Genomic DNA, 26,195 nt, shown 5'->3' with positions numbered 1-26,195 from the left:
TGCCTTTTGACCCAGTGATCCCACCTCTTGGAATATATCCTAAGAATCTTGAAACATTCATCAGAAAGGATATATGTACCCCAATGTTCATAGCAGCACAGTTTACAATAGCTAAGATTTGGAAACAGCCCAAGTGCCCATCAGTAGATGAGTGGATAAAAAAGCTGTGGGACATTTACACCATGGAATACTGTGCAGCTGTAAAGAAGAAGAATCTCGTACCCTTTGGCACAGTATGGATGGACCTGGATAATATTATGCTAAGTGAAATAAGCCAGGCAGAGAAAGACAAATATCACATGAACTCGCTTATACGTGGAATCTAAAGAATTTAATAAACTGATGAACAGAATAGATTCAATGACATGGAAGCATAGATGAGACTGATGAATGTCAGAGGGATGGAGGAGGACAGGTGGGTGGAGGGGGAGAGAGTAACCAGAGAATTTATGTGCATATATACACAACCCAAGGACATGGACAATGGTGGGGAGAGGGACTGGGGAGGGGGAAGGAACAGGGTGAAACAGGTCATTGGGGAGAAAAAGGGACATCTGTAATATTTTAAACAATAATAAAATTTTTTTAAAAAAGGAATTTTTTAAAAGGAGGACACTGAGGGCTCTTTTGGACAACATGAATCATAACAACATCCACATCATAGGGGTTACAGAAGGAGAAGATAGGGAGTAAGGGATCCAGAACTTGTTTGAAAAAATAATTACTGAAAACTTCCTTAACTTGGTGAGGGAAAAAGACACACAAGTCCAGGAAGTGCAGACACTCCAAAACAAGATAAACCTAAGGAGGCCCACAGGAAGACACATCACAATTAAAATGTCAGAGTTTAGGGCAGGAAGAGAAACACAATTAGTTACCTACAAGAGAGCTCCCAAAAGACTGTCAGCTGATTTTCTGACAGAAATATTTCGGGCCAGAAATCATTGGCATGAAATATTCAAAGTGATGAAAAGAAAGGATCTACAACCAAGACTACTTTACCCAGCAAGGCTATAATTTAAAATTGAAGGATAAATAGTTTCTTATGCAAGAAAAATCTACAGGAGTTCATTAAAGGGCTTTGAAAGAAGAAGGAGGAGGAGGAGGAGGAGGAGGAGGGGGAGGAGGAGGAGGAAGAAGAAGATAAAGAACAACAACAGGAATAAGAACAAGAAGTCAGAGGAACATACTTAAAAGAATAAAATGGCCATAGATACATACCTAAGAATAATCTCTTTAAATGTAAATGGCTTAAATGTTCCTATCAAAGGACATGGGATAGCTGAATGGATAAGAAAACAAGACCCATGTATATGCTGTCTACAAGAGACCCATCTCAGAATGAAAGATACACACAGATTAAAAGTAGAGGGATGGAAAGTATTATTTCATGCAAATGGAAAGGGAGAAAGCTGTGGTAGCAATATTTATATCTGACAAAATAGACTTTAAAGCAAAGGCTATAGTAAGACACAAAGGAGAACACTGCATAATGATAAAGGAATCGATCCAACAAGAGGTTATAACCCTTGTAAAGGTTTATGCACCCAACATAGGAGCACCTAAATATGTAAAGCAAATATTGATGGACATAAAGAGTGAGATTGACAGTAATACCATCATAATAGGGAATTTTAACACCCCATTGACATCAATGGATAAATTTTTCAGACAGAACATCAACAAGGAAATAGAGGTCTTAAATGACACACTAAATTGGATTGATTTAATTGATATTTTCAGATCATTTCACCCCAAAACAGTAGAATACACATTTTTTCCAACTGCACATGGAACATTCTCAAAGATAAATCACAGGTTAGAACACAAAACAAGTCTCAATACATTTGAGAAGACTGAGATAACACCAAGCATCTTCTTTGACTATAAAGGTATAAAACTAGAAATTAATCACAAGAACCAAACCAAAAAACACACAAACACATACAAGCTAAATAACATGTGACTAAATAATGAATGGTTAAAAACGAGATCAAGGGAAAAATCAAAAGATTCCTTGAAACAAATAAAAATGATAACACAACAACCTAAAACTTTGGGGCAGAGTGAGAGCAGTCCTAAGAGGACAATTCATAGCATTACAGGCCTACCTCAAGAAACAAGAAAAATCTAAAATAAAAATATAACTTTATACCTAAAGAGAGTAGAAAAAGAAAAATAACCAAAGCCCAAAGTGAGTACAAGGAAGGAAATTATGAAGATCAACACAGAAATAAAGGCTATGGAATCTAAAAATACAATACAAAAGATTGATGAAAACATGAGCTTTTTTTTTTTTTTTTAAGACAAACAATAGTGACAAACTTTTAATCAGACTTATCAAGAAAAAAAGAGAAAGGACCCAAACAAATGAAATCAGAAATGAAAGAGGAGAAGTAACAACTGTTACCACAGAAATACAAAGGATTGTAAGAAAATATTATGAACAACTATATGTCAACATATTGTACAATCAGGAAAAAATGGATGAATTCCTAGAAGCATACATTCTTCCAAAACTGAGTCAGAAAGAATCAGAAAATCTGAACAGAAAGATTACACTTAATGTAATTGGAGCAGTAATAATAAAAAAATCTCCCAACAAATAAAAGTCAAGGACTTCACGGATGAGTTTTTCCAAAAATTCAAAAATGAACTAATACATATACTTATCAAACTATTCCAAAAATTTTAAGATGAGTAAACTTATTTTATGAGGCCAGCATTATCTTAATTCCAAAACTAAAGATACTACAAAGGAACAAAGTGATAGGACAATATCCCTGATGAACATAAATGCTGGAATTCTCAACACAATATTAGCAAAGCAGATCCAGAAGTACATAAAAAAAGAACATACACCATGATCAAGTGCGATTTCTTCAAGGAATGTAAGGTTGGTACAATATTTGCAAATCAATAAATGTGATATACCACATAAACAAAATGAAAGATAAAAATCACATCATAGCATTAGATGTATAAAAAGCATTTGTTAAAATACAGCACCTTTTTAAGATAAAGACTTTCAACAAATTGAAAATAAAGGGAACATACTTCAACATAATAAAGGCCAAAAGAGACATAAAAGCAATGGTGGCATGAGAGATACCCTTGGCCTCTCTCCCTGAAATCACAACAAATTAACCAACTATAATCCAAAAAAGAATTCTTTACTCAATACAGAGGCACAGCTGAGATACCTGCACATTGAAACATCTAAAGTGGGCAACCAGGAATAAGCAGGAAGATGAAAAGAGCGGGAAGTTCAGAGGGTGGCCACAGCCCTGTAGGTGGGAGCTCTCTGTGTGGCTAGGGAGAGGGGGGAAGCAAGCGGTAGCAGGCACTTCCTTCCACTTGGAGGAACAGATAGCTGTGGGGGACTGTCCAGCAGGGTAAGCAGAGAGAACAGTGACTGAGCCAGCAGACGCCTGACACAGCACAGGGCTCTGCAGCACATCTGTACACCATTAAGCAAGAGTGTTTCTGACAAAGAAATAGAACCACAGAGAACTGCCACCCCTTGGATTCCCAAAACTTGCATCCCATTGCCTTCAGTGTTGGGTCAAGGAACATTTTATTTGTAAACCAAGAGCTATTGCAGTGGAACTGCTATTTCCATCTGTGAGTGATCCCCAGTTTTGGTACTTGGGATGGGACCCCACAGAGGTCCCAGACCAGGGTCACCGTTATGGTGAGGGCAAAACAAACCCAACCCCCAAGCAGTGCAGCTGCGCTGGCTTACAGAAGCAGTAGAGGTCAAGTCTGGGAGATTACAGAGGAAAAAAACCTGTGATTCACCTCCATCTACTGAAAAATAGTAAAAAGAACTCTGCAGAGAGCACCGCTATAGAAGGGATATTTGTGCCTAGACAAAGAGTAGCAGCTGCCAAGAATTACCTTGGTAATGAGGCTGTTAAGAAAGAAAATTAAAAATCCCCAGAAAATAAGCTGGACTACATGGAAATATGTGATATAAATGAAACAGATATCAAGATTGCAGTTCTGAAAATACTCAGTGAGATACAAGAAAATACAAACAGGCAAATCAGTGCACTCAGGAAAAAAAAAGTGAATGAACAAGAAAAGTACTTTACCAGATTTAAACTTAAAAAAAAAAAAAATAATAAATCCTGGGAATGAGGCATGCAATTAGGAGATTAGGAATGAGCTACTGAGCATACAAAACAGAGCCAACCACATAAAGAAAAGCATTAGTGATAGAAAATATAAGAATCTAGAAATGATGCAGAGGGGAAAGGAGAGAGACCAGAGCATAAGGAAAAATGAGGGAGATCTAAGATGGCAGCAGACTGAGTGGAAGCTACACTGACACTCTCTAGGGACCAATCTGAATTTAAAACTAAAACATAGAAAAATCATCCTGAAAACCAAATGAAGACTGGCTAGAGAGCACCCTCACAACCAAGGAGGAAAAGTGGAGACTGCATAGAAACTGGTAAGGAGTGTGGATGGGAGAGGGCTGGCTGGGTTCTCACAGGAAGCAGCTGAAGGTCTGGAAGGATATCTCAGCAGTGGGACGTTCCCACTGAGGACTCTGGGGCATAAACCCCAGGCTGGGCTTCCTAGCCAAGAGCATCAGAACTGAGAAAGGTGCCCACATAACATCTGGGGGTGAAAAACAGCTGGGTGTCTGTCTGCCAGGTGCCTGGAACTGCAGGCACCCTCTTAAAGAACCAATGCAAAAAAGTTACTGTGCAACCACTCACCTTGGGCTCTGGCAAAGGGGTAGTGGAGTGGACTAGAACTGTGTGGAGAGAGTCTGGATTTGTTGACTCTGGAGAGTGAGATCAGGAGATGATCATCTAGATTCCTGTGCCAAATCATTCCCCCAGACAATGGAGGGCATCTTTCTCAGGAGGAGAATTTTTGCTTTTGCCTAAAGGGGGAAGCAATTGCTCCACCCTGCTGGAAAGCCTCTTACCCTTCCCAGAAGAGTTTCTACAGTCTGAGGCTTGTTGAAAGACTGAAAAAATCCAGCCGCCCCACCCTGTGGAGCTTCTACGACCTGAGGTTCATTAAGAGAATCAGATTAATCAACCTACAGGCAGAGGAAGACCTCAGGGTGCTTTAAGTATCTACCTGATCTGCTTCAGGACCCAGGCCTTAGAAAAGCAGACTTTGGCATGCATCTTGGTCCTTTCCAAATGCACCCAGCCCCAGCAAAGGAAACCTCAAGCCTGGGGTTGCTGATAGCTCCAAACAGGGTACTCAGGGTCAGTCACAAACTGTATCTGACATTGGCCTACTCCAGAGACCCTCCAAAAAGACTGAGAGTCCTAGTAGATCTACCTATTACTTATAAATAAACCCAAAAGAGTAGGCAAAATGGGGAGAACAAAAAACAAACCCCAACAAACCCCAAATGAAAAAACAAGAGAAGCCTCCAGAAAAAAGAGCCAAATGAAATGGAAATAAGCAATCTCTCAGAAATAGAGTTCAGAATACTGATTTTAAGGATGCTCAATAGCATGAAAAAAGATATAGAAACTGTGAAAAATGACCAGTCAAAATGAAGAATGACATAGCAAAAATAAAGAATACATTGGAAGGAATAAACAGCAGATTAGAGGAAGCTGAGGATTGGATTGGTGAATTAGAAGACAGGGTAGAAAAAAAATCAATCAATCAGAGATCCAAAAAGAAAAAACAATTAAAAAATGGTAGGACAGTCTAAGGGAGCTGTGGGACAGCAAGAGACATAATATTTGCATTAAATGACAGCAGGAGGAGGTAGAAAGTAAGCAGGGATTAGAGAACCTGTTTGATGAAATAATGGCAGAAAACTTCCCTAACCTGGTCAAGGAAAAAGTCACACAAGTTCAGGAGGCACAGAGAGTCCCAAGCAAGAAGAATCCAAAGAAGCCCATGCCCAGACACATCATAATTAAAGTGTCAACAATTCAACAGAGAAACTGTTAAAGGCAGCAAGAGAAAAGCAATCTGTTACCTACAAAGGAGCTCCCATTGGGCTGTTGGCTGACTTGTCATCAGAAACTCTACAGATCAGAAGGGAATAGCATTAAGTATTCAAGGTAATGTAAAACAAGAATCTAAAACCAAAACTACTCTATCCAGCAAGATTATCAATCAAGATGGTGAAATAAAGCACTTCCCAGGCAAAAAAAAAACAAAAAAAAAAAACACAAAAAAAAAACAACAAAAAATAATAAAAAAACAAAAAAGCTAAAGAACTTTATCAATACAAAACCAGCATTACAGGAAATGTTAAATGGACTGCTATAATTAGAAGTACAAATAAAGAAAATGAGAAACATAGGCATACATAAAATGGCAGTAGATAAGTATCTTTCAATAATAACCTTAAATATAAATGGATTAAAAGCTCCTATTAAAAGATATATATATATATATATATATGATACAGGGTGGCTGAATGAATAAGAAAACATGACCCAAATATATGCTGTCTACAAGAGATCCATCTCAGAACAAAAGACTCACACAAGATGAGAGTGAAGGGATGGGAAAAAAAATTCCATGTAAATGGAAATGAAAAAAAAAGCTGTGGTAGCAATACTCATATGTGACAAAATAGACTTCAAAATGAAGACCATAACAAGGACAAGAAAGGTGATTACATAATACTAAAGGGATCAATCCAGCAAGAGTATATAACCCTAATAAACTTATATGCACCCAATATAGGAGCACCTAAATTTACCAAAAAAAAATTTCTAGAGGACTTTAAGGGAAAGATTGATAGCAATACAGTCATACTAGGGGATTTTAACACCTCACAACTTCACTGGATAGGTTTTCCAGACCAAAAAATCAACAAGGAAACCAGTGACCCTGAAGGACACACTAGATCAGTTGGATTTAATTGACATTTACAGAACATTCTACCCCAAAGCTGCAGAATATACATTCTTCTCAAGTGCACACCGGACATTCTCAAAGATAGACGACATGTTAGGACAAAAAACAAGTATCTACAAGTTCAAGGAGATTGAAATCATATTAAGCATCTTCTCGGACTACAGTGACATGAAATTAGAAATCAACTACAATAAAAACACTAAAAAACATTGAAATACATGGAGGCTAAAAAGCATGTTTTTAAACAATGAATGGGTTACCAAAGAGATCAAGAAAGAAATAAAAAACTTCCTGGAAACAAATGAAAATGAACACACAACAACTCCAAATCTATGGGACACAATTAAAGCAGTCCTGAGAGGGAAGTTTATAGCACTACAAGGCTACCTCAAAACACACACAAAAAAACCACTTCTAATAGACTCTCTAACTCTAAAACTTAGAAAGAGAACAACAAGAAAAGCCCAGAGTAAGTAGAAGGAAAGAAATAATAAAGATCAGAGTAGAAATAAATGACATAGAGACAAACAAACAAAAAACCGAACATCAATGAAACCAAGGGCTGGTTCTTTGAAAAGATAAAGAAGATTGATGAACCATTAGCCAGACTCATCAAGAAACAAAGAGAGAGAACTCAAATAAACAAAATAAAAACTGAAAGAGGTGAAATAATAACTGACACTACAGAAAAACAAAGGATTGTAAGAAAATACTATGAACAACTATATGCCACAAAGCTGGACAACCTGGATGAAATGGACAAATTCCTAGAAAAATACAACCTGTCAAAACTCAATCAAGAAGAGTCAGAAATCCTGATTAGGCCAATAACTACTGATGAAGTTGAAGCAATAATCAAGGGACTCCCAGCACACAAAAGCCCTGGCCTGCATGGCTTCACAGGGGAGTTTTACCAAACATTCAAAGAAGAATTAACATCTATCCTCCTCAAAATAATTTCAAAAATCCAAGAGGAAGGAACACTGCCAAGCTATTTTTATGAGGCCAGCATTAGCCTAATTCCAAAACCAGATAAAGACACTACAAAGAAAGAAAACTACAGGCCAATATTCCTGATGAAGACAGATGCTAAAATCCTCAACAGAATACTAGCAAATAAGATCCACCAATATATTAAAAAGATCATACACCATAATGTAGTGAGATTTATTCTAAGTATGAAAGGCTGGTACAATATTTTCAAATCAATAAACGTGATATATCACATAAACAAATTGAAAGACAAAAATCACATGATAGTATCAATAGACGCAGAAAAAGCATTTGATAAAATTCAACACCCATTTTTGATAAAAATTCTCAGCAAAGTGGGAATAGAGGGCTCATACCTGAACATAATTAAGGCCATATATGACAAACCTAAAGCCAACATCATACCTAATGGGAAAAAAATAAACCATTTTCCCTAAGAAAAGGAACAAGACCCAGGTGCCCACTTTCACCAGTCTTATTCAACATAGTATTGGAAGTCCTAGCACAGTGATCAGACAAGAAGAAAACAAAAAGACACCTAAATTGGAAAGGAGGAAATGAAACTGTGATTATTTGCAGATGACACTATATTCTACATAGAAAATCCTAAAGACTCAACTAGAAAACCACTAGATTTAATAAAAGAATTCAGCAATGTAGTAGGATGCAAAATTAATACCCAGAAATCGATGGGGTTTTTTTACACTAATAATGAACTGTCAGAAAAAGAACCTTAAAAAACAATAGCATTTACTACTGCAACTGAAAAAATAAGATACCTAAGAATAAACTTAACCAAAGATGTAAAAGACTTTTACTCGAAAAACTACAGAACACAGAAAAAAGAAATAGAGGAAGATATAAACAATTGGGAAAATATACTATGTTGATGTATTGGATTAATTAACATAATTAAAATGTCCACTCTACCCAAAGCAATCCATGCATTCAATGCAATTCCTATTAAAATACAACAGCATATTTCACAGATCTAGAACAAATACTTGGAATATTTATATAGAACCAAAAAACACCCCAAGTAGCCACAGCAATCTAGAGAAAGAAAAACACAGTTGGAGGAATCACAATACCAGATATCAAGTTATACTACAAAACCACTGTAATCAAAAGAACCTGGTACTGGCACAAGAACAGACATATAGATCAGTGAGACAGAACAGAGAACCCAGAAATTGACCCATGCCATTATGGTCAATTAATATTTGACAAAGGAGACAAGAACATGCAGTGGAGTAAAGACAGTCTGGTCAATAAATGGTGTTGGAAAATTGGACAGGTACATACAAAAAAATGAAACTAGACCACCAACTTACACCATAGTCAACAGTAAATTCAAAATGGATAAAACACTTAAATGTAAGACATGAAACCATTAAAATCTTAGAGGAAAACATAGGCAGCATAATCTCAGACATCTCTCATAGCAATATGTTTGCTGATACGTCTTCTAGGGCAAGAGAAACTAAGGAGAAAATAAATAAATCAAACTGCATCAAAATAAAGAGCTTCTGCACAGCAAAAAACAAACAAAAAAACAAACAAACAAACATCAACAAAATGAAAAAGGAGCCCACTGGTTAGGAGAACATATTTGTCAACAACATATCTGGTAAAGGGTTAATATCCAAAATATATACGGAACTCATACAACTTAACAAAACGAAGGCAAATAATCCAATTAAAAAATGGGCAAAGGACCTAAATAGACACTTCTCCAAAGAGCACATACAAATGGCTAAGAGACATATGAAAAAATACTCAAGGTCACTAATCATCAGAGAGATGCAAATTAAAACCATAATGAGGTATCACTTCACACCTGTCAGAATGGCTGCCATCAACAAATCAATGAACTACAAGTGGATAAAACAGAACCCTGCTACACTGCTGTTGCGAATGCAGACTGGTGTAGCCACTATGAAAAACAGTATGGAGTTTCCTCAGAAGATTAAAAATTGACTTGCTATCCGACCCAGTGATCCCACTTCTAAGACTATATCCTAAGAAACCTGAAACACTAATCAGAAAAAACTTGTGCACCCCTATGTTCATAGCAGCACAGTTTACAATAGCTAAGATCTGGAAACAGCCCAAGTTCCCATCAGTAGATGAGTGGATAAAAAAGCTGTGGGATAGTCAAACCATGGAATACTATGCAGTGGTAAAAAAGGACCTTTTACCTTTGGACAGCATGGAGGAAACTAGAAAGTACTATGCTAAGTGAAATTAGCCAGTCAGAGAAAGACAAGTACCACATGATCGCACTTATATCTAAAATATAATTAAAAACAACAACAACTGCCCGGCAGGGCATGGCTCAGCTATTGAGTGTCGACCTAGGATCCAGGCGATCGGGGTTCAGTTCCCGGTCAGGGCACATGCCCGGGTTGCGGGCTTGATCAATGACTCTCTCATCATTGATGTCTCTCTCTTTCTCTCCTTCGCCTTTCCTCTCTCTGAAATCAATAAAGATATATATATATTTAAAAAAAAAAGAAACTACCACTCTTTCAAAGTGGTTATACCATTAAAAACAAACAAACAAACAAAAACAACTGATGAACAAAATGGATCCAAAGACATAGAAGCATGGAACAGACTGTCGGATCTCAGAGGGAAGATGGAGAGGGAGGTTGGTGGGGAGAGATTAATCAAAGAACTTATAAGTTTATAAGTATAGCTGCTAGGCACAGACATTGGTCTGGGGAAGGCCTGGGAGTGGGATGGATGTGAAGTGGAGTGGATCAATGGGGGTAAAAAGAGGACATCTGTAATATTTTCAACAATATAGATAAACTTAAAGAAAATTTTAAAAACTGAAAAAGTTCTTCAAGAACTGACTCCATCAGGAAAAGCAGTATTCGAAGAAACAGAGAAGGGAAGGGAGAGTCTATTGAAACAAACAGTGAATGAGAACTTCCTAAACCTATGGAAAAAACAGATCCTCGAATCCTAGACTCAGATAGAACACTTACCTCAATCAAAAGAATCTCCCTCTAAGGCACATTGTATTAAAACTGTCAAAAATTAATGATAAAGAAAAAATTCTCAAAACCTCCAAGGAGAAGAAAAAGGTGACCTACAAAGGAAAACACATCAGAATTTTTTCCAACTTCTCAGCAGAAACTCTACTTGCCAGAAGAGTCAAACCAAATATTCTTACTTCTGAAAGAGAGATATTTGCAGCCATGAATAAGATATCCAGCAAAGTTATCCTTTAAATATGAGGGAGAAATAAAGATGTTCCCAGACATAAAGAAGTTGAGAGATTTTTATCATCAGAAAACCTCCATTGCAGGAAATACTCAAGGGAATTATTCTACCTGAAACAAAGAACATAAGGTCACAAAGCTATAAGTAAGAACATACCAAAAAAGAGCATAAACAGTGATAATTTGTGACAACAAAAATTTAAAGGGGAGGGAATAAAGGCCTGAATTGACAAAGGAGAATGAAAATTAGATGCACTCAAAAGCAATAAAAACTATTGTATAATATGTAAATTTATTTTTTATAAACCTTAGGGTAAACAGTCATGAAAATCCCCAAACCAGGATACATGGCTTAGAAAAAGAGGACACAGAGGAAAGACTTATGAAACACCACCATATAAAAGCAACAAACAGAACTACAAAAGAAAACAAAAACAACAACAATGGAGGCACAGAGCTACCAGTAAACAAAAGATAAAATGGCTACAGGAAATCCTCATACATCAATAATTACACTAAATGTAAATGCTCTGAATTCACCAATAAAGAGGGACATCACAAAACAAAACAGAATCATAAGCTGCCTACAAGAGACACACGTAAGCTGCAAAGAAAGATAGATTCAAAGCAAAAGGGTGGAAAATGATTCTCCAAGCAAATAACATGCACACAAAATCAGGTGTAGCCATACTTGTATCAGACAAAATAGATTTCAAGACAACAAAGATAATAAGAGACAAAGAAGGACACTTTATAAAGATAAAGGAGACAAATACATTCAAGAAAACATAACACTTCTTAATATAAGCACCCAACCAGGGAGCATGTAAATATATAAAGCATGTAAATATATAACTCAGAGAAATAAAGGAGAAACAAATCAAAACACAACCATAGTTGGTGACCTTAATGCTCCATTTACAGCTCTAGACAGATCAACCAAACAGAAAATCAATAAAGAAATATCAGCCTTAAAATACTTGATCAAATGGACATAATTGACATTTACAGAGCCTTTCATCCCAGAACATCAGATAATACATTCTTCTCCAGTGCACATGGAAAACTCAAAGATTGACCATATGTAGGGTCATAGAACTAGCATCAACAAATTCAAGAAGATTGAAATTACTGAGCATATTCTCTAACCATGATGCCTTGAAATTAGAAATCAACTGCAAAAAGGAAGTAATGAAACCCACAAATACATGGAGAATAAACAACATACTACTAAAAAATGACTGGGTCAAAGAAGAAATAAAAGATGTGATCAAAAGATATATAGAGCAAAATGAGAATGACAATACAATATATCAATACATCAGGGATGCAAGAAAAGCAGTACTAAGCAGGAAGGTTATGTCACTGGAAGCCTATCTCAAGAAACTAGAGAAAACCTAAGTAAACAACCTAATATCACCTCTTAAATAACTAGGAAAAAAAAAAAAAAAAGAATGATACCAACCCAAAGTCAGCAGAAGAAAGGGAAAATAAAAATTAGAGCAGAATTGCATGAAATAGAGAACAAAAAGACTGTACAAAAAATTAATAAAACAAAGAGCTGGTTCTTTGAAAAGATTAATAAAATTGACAAACCCCTGGCTAGACTCACTAAGGAAAAAAGGAAAAAGACACATATAAACAAAATCAGAAATTAGAGAGAAGTCATCACAGACATCACAGGTATACAAAGGATCATACTAGAATATTATGAAAGACTATATGCCACCAAATTCAATTACTTAGAAGAAATGAATAAGTTCCTAGAAATATATAACCTTCCTAGACTAAATCATGGAGAATTGGAAAATCTAAATAGACTTATAAACAGCCAGGAAATCAAAACAACCATCAAAAACCTCCCCAAAAATAAAAGTCCAGGACTAGATGGCTTTACCAGTGAATGCTACCAAAGGTTCAAAGATTTAAAACCTATTGTTCTCAATCTCAAACTCTTCCAAAAGATAGAAGAAGAGGCAATACTTCCTAACACAATTTATGAGGCCAATATAACCCTGATACCAAAACCTGGCAAGGACAACACAAAAAAGAAAACTACAGGCCAATATCTCTGATGAATACAGATGCAAAAATCCTAAACAAAATACTAGCAAATTGAAACAGGTATACATAAAGAAATAATAGATCATGATCAAGTGGGGTTCATTCCAGGGTACAAGAATGGTTCAACATATGCAAAGCAATCAACGTAACACACCACATTAACAAAAGAAAGGATATGATCTTATCAACAGATGCAGAAAAGTCATTTTATAAGACAACATCCATTTAGGATTGAAACACTCAATACAATAGGAAAAGAAGGAAAGTACCTTAACATAATAAAGGCCATATATGATAAACCCTCAGCTAATATCATACTCAATGGTGAAAAACTGAAAGATTTTCCTCTAAGATCAGGAACAAGACAAGGATGTCCACTCTCACCATTCTTATTCAACACAGTACTGCAAGTCCTAGCTAGAACAATCAGGCAAAAGAAATAAATAGAAGGCACCCAAATAGGGAAAGAAGAACTTAAACTGTCAATTTTTGCAAAGGACATGATTCTGTATTTAGAAAACCCTAAAAACTCCACCAAAAAAACTGTTAGAAACAATAAACAAATACAGTAATGTTGCAGGATACAAAATCAATGTACAAAGTTCCATTGTCTTTCTGTATACTAACAACAAAACTTTTGGGGAAAAAAAACACAAAAAACCACACCACAAAACAATTCCTTTTGCAAGTGCAACCAAAGGAATAAAATACTGAAGAATAAACTTAACAAAGAACCTGAAAGACCTATATACTGAAATTTACAAAGCATTATTAAAAGAGGTTGAAAAAGACACAATAAAATGGAAAAATATCTTATGTTCATGGATTGGAAGAATCAACCTAGTTAAAATGGCCATATTGCCCAAAGCAATATACAGATTTAATGCAATCTTCATCAAAATACCAATGTCATTTTTTAAAAAACTAGAACTAGAAATCATCAGATTTGTTTGGAACCACAAAAGACCCCGAATAGCCAATGCAATCCTGAGAAAAAAGAACAAAGCTGGAGGTATCACTCTCTCTGACTTCAAATTATACTACAGAGCTACAATAATCAAAACAGCATGATACTGGCACAGAAACAGACACATAGATCAGTGGAACAGACTAGGGAGCCCAGATATAAAATCACATGTATATTGGCAGATAATTTTTGACAAAAGAACCAGAAACACACAATGGAGTAAAGATAGTCTCTTCAATGAATGGTGCTGGGAAAACTGGAAAGACACATGCAAAATAATGAAACTGGATTACAGTTTGTCCTCATGTGCAAAAATTACTTCAAAATGGATCAAAGATTTAAATATGAGACCCAAAACAATAAGTTAACCATAGAAGAAAACATATGCACCAAACTTATGGACCTTGGTTGTAGAGAAAATTTTATGGACTTGATCCCAAAGGCAAGGAAATAAAGGCAAAAATAAATGAATGGGACTATGTCAAACTAAAATGCTTCTGCACAGCAAAAGAAACTGACAACAAAACAAAGATGTAGCCGACCAGATAGGAGATGATATTTGCAAACAGTAATTCTGACAAATGTTTAATTTCCAAAATATATAAAAAACTCATAAAACTAAACACCAAACAAAAAAACAACCCAATCAAACATTGGGCAGAAGACCTGAACAGACACCTCCCCCAAGAAGACATACAAACAGCCAATAGACATATGAAACAATGTTCAACCTCACTAGCTATTAGGGAAATGCAAAACTACAGTGAGATACCATCTCACACATGTTAGAGTGGCTATTATCAAGTCAAGCTGTCACAAGTTTTGGAGAGGTTGTGCAGAAAAGGGAACCCTCATTCACTGCTGGTGTGAATGTAGAGTGATACAGCCACTATGGAAAACAATCTGGTGATTCCTCAAAAATTAAGAATAGAGCTACCATATGCCCCAACAATCCCTCTTCTGGATATGTACCCCCAAAACTCAAAAACCTGTATTTGCAAAGATACATGCACTCCTATGTTCATTGCAGCATTATCAATAGTGGCCAAGACATGGAAAAAAACAAAATGTCCTGAGATAGAAGACTGGATAAAGAAGATGTGGCACATATACACAACAGAATATTACTCAGCCATAAAAAAGCACGAAATACTGCCATTTGCAACAACATAGATGGACCTAGAGGATATTATGCAAAGTGAAATAAGTCAGTTAGAAAAAGCTAAGGACCATATGATTTCACTGATATGTGGGATATAAAACTGACTCATGGACACAAACAGCAGTGTGGTGGTTACCAGAGGGAAGGGGAGGGGGTGGGGGTAAAGGGGGTCTTGATATATGGTGACGGGAGGAGATATTACTTTGGGTAGTGGACACACAGAGCAATATAAATGTCTTGTAATATAGAAACCCACACCTGAAACCTATATGTTCATGTCGACCATTTTCACCCCAATAAATTTAATAAAAATTTTAAATAATTAAAAAAAATAAACAGTTTTAAATGAGAAAAAATAAAAACATAATAAAGACCATACATGACAAACCCACCACAAACATCATACTCAATTGGCAAAAACTAAAGTGTTTCCCTTAACATCAGGAACAAGACAGGGATGTCCACTTTTATCACAGCAATGAGACAAGAAGAAGAATTAAAAGATATCCAAATTGGAAAGGAGGAAGTAAAACTGTCATTACTCACAGATGGCACGCTACTGTTTATAGAGAACCTGAAGATTCCCAAAAACCTACTAGAACTGATAAATGCACTCAGTAAATTAGCAGGATACAAAATTAATATCCAGAATTCAGTTGCATTTTTTATTCCAATAATGTACTATCAGAAAGGGAAAGTAAAACAAACAAAAAAAAACTATTTAATTTATAATTGCATTAAAAAATGAAATACCTATCTTCTCTCCCTCCCATTTTTTTCATTGATTTCTCTCTCTCTCTCTCCCTCTCCCTTCCTCTCTAAAAAACAAACAAAAATAAACTATGAATAAATTTAACCGAGGAGGTAAAATATCCTGTACTCGCAAATTTATGAGACACTGAAGAAAGGAACTGAAGAAGATACAAGGAAGCTGAATCATATACAGTGTTCATGGATAGGAAGATTTAACATCATTAAAATGCCCATGTTACCCAAAGTAATCTCCAGATTCAACTCAATTCCTATCAAGATACCAATGGAGTATTTCACAGAACTAGAACAAATATTCCAAAAATGTATAGGGAAACACTAAATGGACTAAAGATTTAAATGTAAAATTCAAAACCATAAAAATCCTAGAAGAAAACACAGGCAGTAAAATCTCTGACATTTTTCATAGCAATATTTTTTTCTGATATATCTTCTCGTGCAGGGGAAACACACAGCAAAAATAAACAAATAGGACTACATTAAACTTAAATGTTTTTGAGCAGCCAAGGAAACAATCAACTGAATGAAAAGACAAACCACCAAATGGAAGAACAAATTCACCGACCATATATCTGATAAGGGGTTAATTTCCAATATTTATAAAGAACTTATACAACTCAACACCAAAACAAACAAAAAATCTGATTTAAAAATGGGCAAAGGACTTGAATAGACACTTCTCCAAAGAGGACATACAGATGGACAATAGACATGAAAAAATGCTCAACATCAGTAATCATCAGAGAAATGCAAATTAAAACCACAATGAGATATCGCCTCACATCTGCCAGAATGGCTGTCATCCATGTATCAACAAACAAGTGTTGGCGAGGATGTGAAGAAAAAGGAACCCTTGTGCACTGTTGGTGGGAATGCAGACTGATGTAGACACTGTGGAAAACAGTACAGAGTTTACTCAGAAAGTTAAAAATGGAACTACTTTATAACCCAGTGATTTCTCTTCTGGGAATATATTAGATGAAACCCAAAATACTAATTGAAAGAATATATGCACCCCTATGTTCATTGTAGCATTATTTACAATAGTCAAGATTTGGAAGCAGCCCAAGTACCCATCAGTAGATGAGTGGATAAAAAAGTAGTGGTACAAATGTATCACTCAACATAATATTACTTGGCAATAAAAAAGGAGAAAATCTTACCTTTTGCACAAGCATGGATCACCTTGAGTGTATTATGATAAGTGAAATAAGCCAGTCCGAGGAAGGCAAATACCATATGTTTTCACATGTATGTGGAATCTAATAAACAAAATAAATAAAAACAAAAGAGAAAAAGACTCAGAGATACAAAAAAACAGACTGACAGCTGTCAAGGGAAGGGCTGTTGCAGGATTGGTTGAAAAAGGTGAAGGGATGAAGAAAGAAAAGGGCTCGTAGGCATACAACAGTAAGGTGAGTGCCGGGAGGAAGCAGCGTGGGCAGAGGTAGAAGAGGGTAAAGGGGGAATAAATTGTGATAGAAGACTTAACTTGGGGTGGTGAACACACAATATAATATACTGATGATGTATTATAGAACTGTACACCTGAAATGTATATAATTTTATTAACCAATATCACCCCAATAATTCAATAAAAATAAATAATAAAAAAAGTAAAAAAACACACAAAAAAACTTATACACACAGACAACAGAATGGTGATTACCAGAGGGAAAATGGAGGTAGAAGAAGGTAAAGGTGGGATAAATTGTAACGTAAGGAGTCTTGACTTTGGATGTTGAACACACAGTGTAATTTACAGATGATATATTATAAAATTGTACACTTGAAACCTAATAATTTTATTGACCAATGTTATCCCAATAAATTCAATAAAAAATTTTAAAAGTAACAAGTAATGAGAACTCACACATAGGAATTAGGAGGATTCAGAATTAGGACCTCCTAGTTCCTAGTATTAACTTAGTTACTAGGTTCTGGTAGAACAAAACAGAACCTCAGTCCTGGCGGAAATGGAGTATTGGATAGGGATTTAGTCACTGGCTTTGTGACATAATAGAGATGTTGGGTTTCTGTGAAGTAGGCAAAAACCTATTTCATGGAAAAAACAACAACAATGTAGCTGTTTTGGACCTGTGATGGATCTAGGAATACTTACTGTACCTAGGGCATGAACTGACTCAATACCTAGAACAGATGTTGGTGTCTAGCTTTTGCTGTGGGAATTAGAGAATGGGGCAAGGCAGAAATCAGGTTTGACTGCACCCACCAGATTATCTTATTGCATATTTCAGACTTGCCACCCTTCTTGATTCATAAAACAGCCTGCCTGGTGGGGGAGGGCTGGTAATTTGACTCCTTCATAAGGATTAGATATGAATTATGCAAAGGAACATTTTGCCTCAGGTTTATTGCTGATAGATTTAGGATCTTTTAACTTGTCTTGGCCTCAATTGTTGTTGTCAGTGAAGGGGGGCAGATAGAGTGGACATTAACTTACATTTATGCAAAATGTATAGCTTATACTCTGTGGGGTAGACAAGTGGAAAATACAGGGCATAGTGGTAAAAATGTGACTTAGCTTTCTTGGCAAACAAGTCCCTGGAAGTCAGAGTCTATGACTTTGAGTAATTTCACACTGTACCATATTTGGAGAGGCATTTGCTAAGAGTATTTTATCAGGAATTTATCCTCCACAACAATACATTTAATATTAGAACATAAAATTTCAGAACTGAAAGGAACCTTCAGAAATTCATCTAGTCCAGGCTTGCTCCTGGGCAGCTATGCCTGCTGCAGATAATGAAGCTTGGACCTGGGCTGTGGCAGGAGGGAAAATGCCACAGTCTGATTCCAAGTCCCAGAATGCCAGAATCCTACACTGTCCACATGAAGTCGTTAGAGGGTGTTTCTGGGATCTTCACCATGAGGGAGGATTTGGTAGGGTTCCTGGAGGTAAAGCCCACAGAAGCATGCTCACCCCCAAGACTGCATCCCTGAAGATTCTAACTCTCATTCCAGTTCACACCTATCCCCCAGCACCAATTTATGCCCCCAGCAGCTTTTGCTCCAGGAAATTGAAATGGCCCTAGCTATGCTAAGTCTATAATGGGAAATGTCACAGTTCCCTATTTCTGTTATGGATGTCTTTTTACACCTGTGACCTGGATTGCTTGCCTTTTATTTATTTCAACTTCAGTGAGGTGACTCAGCCACTTAACAATGTGCCCACCAAGGGGGCTGGGTCCCATGGAGCAGTCCCCCCAAATTCTAACCTCATTTCACTTGAGGTCCAAGTCAAGTATTAGAATTACAGTTTATCATCAATTTTGTTGATATGGTAGATCATCATATTGAAGATGCAGAGAAAGGCAATGTGGAATTCTCTTCTGAATTGAGTATGATTTTTAATGAACATGACCAGGAGTTGAGAGACTTGGGGTATCAGAAGCATGCCTTCAATATGCTTATCAGCCACCGCCTAGGTTCCCATAAAGATGTGCGAGATATAAGGAATGCAGCATGTAAAGACAAGTCTTACCCAATGGAGCTGCCAGTTGCTAGTGTTGTTACTTGTTTCTACAATGAAGCTTTGTCTGCTTGGCTCCAGACTGTGCACAGGTTCCTGGACCACACACAAGCCTGGCTTCTCCATGAGTCATCCTCCTTGATGACAACAAATGATTCCCATGATTTGAAAGGAGAACTAGGTGAATTTGTCCAAAAACACCACCCTTGAAAATTAAATAAGAAATACAATGTGTGAGGGATTAATTCTAGGAAGGATGATTGGAGCAGTCCATTCCACAGGAGAAGTCTTGGCATTCCTGGACAGCCACTGTGAAGTGAACATGATGTGGCTGCAGCCCTTCCTTGCCATCACCTGGAAGGACCTGTGAATGATCATGTGCCCAGTGATCACATCATCAGTGCAGGCATGCCGGCCTGCAACTCTTCCCCTGTGGTGCATGGAGGGTCCAACTGGAGGTTGCACTTCAAATGAAATCTTGTTCCCCTTTCTGAGCTCGTAGGACTGGAAGGAGCTACTGCACCAATAAACTCACCTACAATGGCTGGAGGATTGTTTGCCATGAATAGAAACTATTTCAATGAACTTGGGCAGTATGACAGTTGCAAGGATATCTGGAGGGGAGGAAACTTAGACATGGTGTTTCAGACTTGGATGTGTGGAGGTAAACTCTTCATCATCCCTTGTTCTAGAGTCAGATGCATCTTCTGGAAAAGGCAACCATATGGTTTTCCTGAAGGCCAGAACACCATAACCTACAATTCTTTGAGGCTGGCACTTGTTTGGTTGGATGAATATAAAGAGCAGTAATTTTCCTTAAGACCTGATCTGAGGACCAGCAGCAAATGAAATATTAGTGAGCATGTTGAATTGAGAAAGAAATTATGTTTTAAATCATTTAAATGGTATTTGGATAATATTTACCTAAAGATGCCAACAGCCCATTTCTATCAACAGAGGGCTAAAATGTCTCAGTCCTTCAACATGGAAGGCTCTGCCACCTCCAGCAAGTGTCTAGTGGCCAAGGAAGGCCCAAGTCAGAAGGGAGGCCTACTACAGTGACCCAAATCAGATATGGATTTATAAAGAAGAGTATGAATTGGTTTTAAGTCATCTCCTTTACCAGGATATGTCAGAAACTGAATAATCAAACCCACCATAATTCATGAAGTGCCATGGGACAGAAGGACCTCAGGACTGGATCTTTGGGAAGAAAAATAATTGGCTGTAGCAGGTGTCAATGGATATTATCTGAGAGTGGTTGATCCACTGAGTCACAAAGGTTATGTTGATATGCCAATATGTGATGGCTCCTTCTCAAAATCCTGGCATTTGGAAGGTTAAGATGGATTCCATGGCTGGAATGATGATTCATCATGTTTGTCCTCCTATGGAGATGCCTGGGAAGATTAGCAGAGGTGAGACAACATATATACTGGAGACAGGAGCACCAAATGGCCATAAGGAGGTGAAGAAATATGTTATGCCAAGACAGTAAAGTCATTTCTGAGCTATTATTAAGGGAATTCTTGCTTATGGTAGGAAACCAGAATACAATTTGAATATAAATGTTTGTACAGGAAAATGATACTCAGTTTATTGATGTGTCTATTCAAATTTATTTATGCTTCTTTTTAAAAAGTTATCTTTATTGTTGAAAATATTACATATGAGCCCCTTTTCACCCCATTCATCTCTTTTACCTCCTCTGCCCTCCCCAGGCCTTCACCACACTGTTGTACAGGTTTATGCATATATGCATCTTTATTTTTTTAATTAAATTTATTGGGGTGACATTCATTAATAAGATTATATAAGTTTCAAGTGTACAATTCTATGATACATCATCTATGCATTGCATTATATGCTCACCACCCAAAGTCTAGTTTCCTTCTGTCACCATATAGTTGAACCCTTTACTTTCTTCAACCTTTAGAGTTTAAAGGTGTCCAAACATGCTAAGGAGTTCTACAAGAAAATACATAATCAGGCACAAAGATGATTTATGATCAGTTTTCAATCACTATAAATTTTATTAACACGTTGTTTTGCTTTTCCTATTCTTTTGGTGTTGCCTCCCACTATTGTCCTTTTAAAATCTCCAAAAAGGAAGGATTGAGGCATAAAGAATAAGGAAAAATGAAATGAGTCAATCTTGCTATGTTGGTAATAGGGAGAAAAGAAAAAGGTTGAAAATTAGTTAAATGAAGTTTTGATATAATTTTCATCATTAATTTTTTCTCTGTCCACTAGCATCTTAGAATATTGAGAGCTGGTTGTATTTAGGAGTAATAAAAAACTAGGTAGGGCAAAAGAAATACTCCATGGCAGAGAGCAGAGACAATATACTTTTTTCCCTTTCAGGAAACACTGACCCAAAATTCAGAGACCAAATAAAAGTAAAATAGCAACTTATTTTAGTTACAACTTTTTTTCTGGGTTTATTGAGACATACTTGACATATAACATTGTGTAAATTTAGGTGTACAAGATTATTTAATACACGTATATAGTGCAAAATGATTGCTACAATAAGGATAAATTAATACATCCATCACCTCACATAATTAACATTTCTTTTTGTGGTAAAAATGTTTAAGATCTCTCTTAGTGGCTTTTAAGTATATAATACAGTATTGTTAACTATAATCATCAAGCAGTACTTTAGATCCCCAGAACTTATTCATCTTATAACACTAAGATTGTACCTTTGACTAACATCTTTCCATGTTCCTCAACTCCCCAGCCCATGGAAACCACCATGCAACTCTCTGTTTCTATGAGTTGGGCTTTTATAGATTCTACATGTAAGTGCCTCATAAAACCTACACAAGTACAAACTCAACTGATTTTAAAAATTGAGAACAGGAGTTGAGTTAAATATCACACATAATTTAAATATTCTTCACCTTTATATCATTATTAGTTAAAAGATAAAGAAGAATGTGGGAGGAGAGATAGAAGGTCATTAAAGTTGGGAAAGAAATGGGGGAGGTACAGGAAGAAAAGGCATGAAAGGGTCCTTCTTAAATAACAAACTGTCGTTTTCTACTAAAGCATGGAAATTGAAAGTTAATATATTTACTGTGTAACAATATCTAGGACTAAAGACATTAGAGCTATTATTATTAGAAAAGTGGATTTGTAGAAGAGATTAAAGAAGCAAGGTTGTTTACCCTAAAAAGAGAAGACTGGGAAAGAGATGGCATGATTTCAGTAGTTATATATCTTTAAACATAAAAGAAACAGGAATTAGACTTCTATTATATGACAGAAGCTATAGGAGAAGAAAGTTTGTATTAACGTATGTGAGCATGGAATGAGATGACTACTTTCAGGAGGTAGTGAATGTGCTCTTCACTGGAGTTACTTACTCATAATGGAGCTTTAGTTTAGGTTACTTTTAAGGTATACCTGATCCTGTGGTATGTAGGCTGTTAAAAGAATCTGTTGTATTTTCTTTCACTATTAATAAAAGATGGTATGGAAAGCTTTTGTTGTTTTGCCTTAATCTTCTGGAAGGTTGACCTTGATGTTGTATGTTCTGTGTGATAACTAGTATAGTGTGGGGCTTCTTCAATAGGAGCTGGCAGTTTAAGACTTAAGCCACAGAATTGATGTTACATTAATATTCCAATTGTGTGAGTCCATTTATAATAGCTAAAGACTAAGAATAAAAACAGCAAATTCATACAACTAAAAAAAGGAAGACAAACGACACAATTAAAAAATGGGCAAAGGATCTAAATAAACACTTCTCCAAAGAGGACATGAAGATGCCCAAGAGTCATATGAAAAAAAAAAAAAGCTCAACATCACTAATTATCAGAGAGATGCAAATTAAAACCACAATGACATATCACCTCACACCTGTGCACAATGGAATATTATGCAGCTGTAAAAAAAGAAGGATCTCTTATGCTTTGGGACAGCATGAATGGACCTGGAGAGATTATGCTAAGTGAAATAAGTCAGTCAGAAAAGGCAAGTACCACAGGATCTCACTCCTATGTGGAATCTAAGGAACAGAATAGATTGATGAACAGGATAGGACCATAGACACAGAAGCATGGAACAGATCGACAGATCTTAGAGGGAAGGTGGGAAGGAGGGCTGGAAGAGATTAACCAAAGAACTTATAAGCATATATGAACAGCCCGTGGGCACAGACAATGGACAGGCAGGGGTCTGGGGTGGGGTGGGAGATGGGTGTAAGAGGTAAGGGGGAGAAATGAGGGACATCTGTAATACTCTCAACAATAAAAAAAGAAAATAAAATATTTGAAAATTATATATTTGATAAGGGGTTAATATCCAAAATATATAAGGAACTCACACAACTTGATTGCAAAGAGAAAAAAAATTCCAATTGAAAAATGGATGGATGAACTGAGCATATATTTTCCCAAAGAATATATACAGAATAGCCAATAGGTACATGAAAAGGTGCTCAACATCACTAATCAGGAAAATGCAAATCAAAACCACAGTGAGATATCACCTCACACCTGTTAGAATGGCTATCATCAAAAAGACAAGTGATAATAAATCTTGGTAAGGATGTGAAGAAAGGGGAACCCTAGTGCACTGTTAGTGAGAAAGTCACTTTGGTTCAGATACTATGGAAAACAGAATGGAGGTTCCTCAAAAAATTGAAAATAGAACTTCCCTGTGAGCCAGCAATCTCACTTCTGGGTATATATACAAAAGAAATGAAATCAGTGTCTTGAAGAGGTATTTGTATCTCCATATTTATTGCATCAGTATTCACAATGTCCAAGCTATGGAAACAACCTAAGTGTCTGTCAACATATGAAAGAAGGAAATTCTGACATTTGCAACAACATGGGTGAACCTTGAGGGCGTTATGCTAAGTGAAATAATTCAGATAAAGACAAATACTGCATATCACTTATATGTGGATTCTAAAACAAAAAATCATAGTAACAGAGGGTAGAGTGGTGGTTGCTAGGGGTTGGGGGATGGAGGGATTGGGGTGATGTTGATCAAAGGGTACAAACTTCCAGTTATCAGACAAATAAGTTCTAGAGATCTAATATGCAGCATGGTGTTTATAGTTAAACTAACTTAACTTGAGATTTAAGAAAGTAAATCTTAAATGTTCTCAGCACAAAAAAAAAGAAATGGTAGTTATGTGAAGTGGTGGAGGTGTTGTAATCATTTTGCAATATATAAGTTCATTGAATCAACATATTGTACACCTTAAACTTACACAATATTATATATCAAAGCTAGAAAATAAATTAATAAATAAATGTAAAAGGAAGAAAGAAGTCATTGTGAGCAAGGTAGTTGAAGAAAATTTTTTGAAAAAGGTAGGCTGTGAATGGGATTGCAAAGAAAAACTAGAACTTAAGAAAAAGAACGGAATTTCCTATGTGGTTAATGAATGGTGTTAAGGTGCTGAGACAGAAATGGAAATACTGACATATGGGAGTGGGCACTACATGCAACAGTTTCTTTAGGGGACAAGAATTTATATTAAGGAGCAGTGGTAAAAGATGTTGAAATGCACTAGGTTCAGATTATGTAGTGCCTTAATACCAGACTAAGGAGCCACTTTGAGCAGTGGAGAGCCACTGACAATTTTTTAATAGGGAGAAGAGGATATGTGCAAAGGGGAATTTTTCAAGATAGTGTTTTGCCAGCAGTGTAGAACATGTTTCGTCGAGGTACAGTAGCTAGAAAGTTCTTGCTTTAACCTGTGTGACAATGAGGGCATAGTATAGGGTATTATTAACAAGGCAAAAAGATGTAATGTAGAGATTAGATTTGGTGTCTAATACATTTAGGGCACAGGAATGCCTCTCAGTCTCAGATTTGAAACCCTAAAATGATCACACCTTTTACAGAAATAAAATAGCGGCCTTAATTTTTAATTCTAGACATTTTTCAGTGTCAACTGATGGTCGTTGGTGCTAATTCAGTGCCAACAGGAATTCCCAATTTGGGGTGTGGTGAAGAAGCAGCTTTATTCAGTGCAAACAGCTTAATTGTGATATAGCAAAGCTGGGAAAACAGCATGGTTCTGAGGTGTCTCTGGAGCGAAGCTTCCAGCTAGACTGTTCTGCCCTGGTCCACCTGCTCTAGTAAGCTCTGCTCCACCCTGTCCTGCAATTAGTCTGCTCTGCTCTTCTCCAGCTCTTTGGTGTTTCCACTCCAGTGAGGGAACTGTAGTCTTCAGTTTTCAGTACAAATAGAGAGTGACTCCCCTAGCCAAAGGGGAGCTGGCTTGTAGAAAGAAGTCCCTCTTCCTATTCCTTGATTGGCTTGTCCTCATGCAAATGAGGACTCCAAAATCTGGAAGTGTGATTGCTCCAGAAGGCACTGTCTTGAGTGGTCAGAATGAAGCTGCTATGGTTGGTCAGTGAAGATGCTGATAGGGTTATAGTTGCACAGCTCCAATAAAACAAAGAAAGTCTCAGTCCTATTGGTTGAAATAAGATTCCAAAAACTTTTTAAAATAAGGGCTGGCTCAGATGGCAGGATCACAGTGCAGATAGGCAGTTCACTGTGGGAGGCAGGTACTTCAGGCTTCTCCCTGGAACAGTTTGTGTGAGAGGCTCTTGTTTAGAAATGTCTTCAATACTTCTGCTTCAATACCTCTGCCACTTTGGAAATTCTAAC

The 26,195-nt window shown here is 36.6% G+C and overlaps 1 protein-coding gene and 1 pseudogene across 3 annotated transcripts in view; both read left to right on the top strand.

The window, feature by feature from the left end:
• The window catches only part of NEXMIF (neurite extension and migration factor), a 302,160-nt gene that overhangs the window by 138,030 nt on the left and 137,935 nt on the right, over positions 1-26,195 (top strand). The gene's annotated exons all lie outside the window — the stretch shown is intronic.
• LOC308551814 (polypeptide N-acetylgalactosaminyltransferase 11-like) lies at positions 19,127-20,891 on the top strand (annotated as a pseudogene). Its single transcript has 2 exons — positions 19,127-19,728; positions 19,829-20,891. The product of its transcript is annotated as a polypeptide N-acetylgalactosaminyltransferase 11-like (transcript).

The sequence above is a fragment of the Miniopterus schreibersii genome (genome assembly GCF_964146895.1).
Source record: "Miniopterus schreibersii genome assembly, chromosome: X".
In the NCBI taxonomy this organism is placed as follows: domain Eukaryota; kingdom Metazoa; phylum Chordata; class Mammalia; order Chiroptera; family Miniopteridae; genus Miniopterus; species Miniopterus schreibersii.
The sequence above is the reverse complement of the archived record's forward strand: the minus strand, read 5'-3'. Positions and strand labels throughout refer to the sequence as shown.